Genomic DNA, 1,374 nt, shown 5'->3' with positions numbered 1-1,374 from the left:
GGTCCTCTCTAGATTTATTAATCATGTCTTGCACTAGGGGCATATTTTCTCCTGTTATCTGAGAAATTATTTCTGATTTCATTTTTTCCAGATCCCCTTTTGTTGCCAGTTCAGTGTGTCCAGGTGGTTGAGTATCAGAGTGTTCCATCTCATTTCCCTTTGGGGTTGCTGTAGGTGATCTGGAAGTCTGGTTTTGAGACTTATTTATGTGTTTTCTCATTTCGACTCGGGCAGGGGGCTGTTAGTGCCTGCACGGATTACCTCCTCTGAGCTGGGTGAGGTGGGACAGGGGCCGGGAGCAGCGGTAGGGATGGTGACCCAAAAGCCCTTTCCTGTGGGCTGGGAGCAGCCGGAGGGATGGTGGCCGGGAAGCCCCTTCCTCTGGACCAGGAGCAGTGGGATGGTGGCCCGGAAGCCCCTTCCTCTGGGCCAGGAGCAGCGGGACAGAAGGTGGGCCAAAAGCCCTTTCCTCTGGGCTGGGAGCAGCGGGAGGGATGGTGACTGGGAAGCCCCTTCCTCTGGACCAGGATCAGTGGGACGACGGCTCAGAAGCCCCTACCTCTGGGCCGGGAACAGTGGGACTCAGTACCTTGGTCTGGTGGTCTGTTGTCCTCTACGTCTTTGTAGTGTGGAATCAGGTGGCTGCCTGTCTGCAGCGGGGTGATTTGGTGTCTTCCGCGCGACTCAGGACCTCGGTAGGGCTTGCACAGACCTGCCTGTCTGCACAGGGCTGATTTGGCATGTGTTCTGCGCGACTGGGGACCTCGGTAGGGTGTGGGCAGACCTGCCTATCTGCAGTGGGGAGATTCGGCGTCTTCTGCGCAACTCAGGACCTCGGTAGGGTGTGCACAGACCTGCCTGTCTGCAGCGGGCTCTAAAATTTTTTTTAATATCTAGGGGAGAGCATGAGCAAAGTGCCCCACTACTACAAATTAATGCAGTCGACTTTTCTGCATTTTGGGAAATCATAGGGGTCAGCACGTCTGAAATGCAATAGATGAGCCTCACTCTGGGAAAATCACTTTTGTGGTCATGGCATCTTTCCCACCACATAAGCATACAATAATGTATTTAGGCATAGTGGTACATGCTTGTAATCTCAGCATTCTGGGAGGCTGAGGCAGGAGGATTCCATGTTTGAGTCCCACCTAAGCAAATTGCAACTTAGTAAAATTCTGCCTCAAAAAAAGAAAAAAAAGCCTGGGGGTGTAGCTCAGAGTCAAGGTCCTCAGTTCAATCCCCAGTACCCCCCAAATGAGGAAGTAGTTGTGATATTAAATGAAATAAATAAGGTATAGATGTGATATGTATATGTACCACTTCCCCATCATGAATGTATTTATTGCATATTACAAACATATACTAATAAAAATA

The 1,374-nt window shown here is 50.4% G+C and overlaps 1 non-coding gene across 1 annotated transcript; it reads right to left on the bottom strand.

Moving 5' to 3' along the window:
- Positions 1 to 894: 894 nt before the first annotated feature.
- Positions 895 to 1,059, bottom strand: LOC147825666 (U1 spliceosomal RNA). Its single transcript, XR_015440634.1, has one exon. It is a non-coding gene; the product is annotated as a U1 spliceosomal RNA (small nuclear RNA).
- Between the last annotated feature and the right edge of the window lie 315 nt (positions 1,060 to 1,374).

Source organism: Heterocephalus glaber, unplaced genomic scaffold, assembly GCF_053883595.1.
Source record: "Heterocephalus glaber isolate CG9 unplaced genomic scaffold, H.glaber_assembly_v1.0 deba00001497, whole genome shotgun sequence".
In the NCBI taxonomy this organism is placed as follows: domain Eukaryota; kingdom Metazoa; phylum Chordata; class Mammalia; order Rodentia; family Bathyergidae; genus Heterocephalus; species Heterocephalus glaber.
Note: the sequence above shows the minus strand (reverse complement) of the source record. Positions and strands in the feature narration are given on the sequence as shown.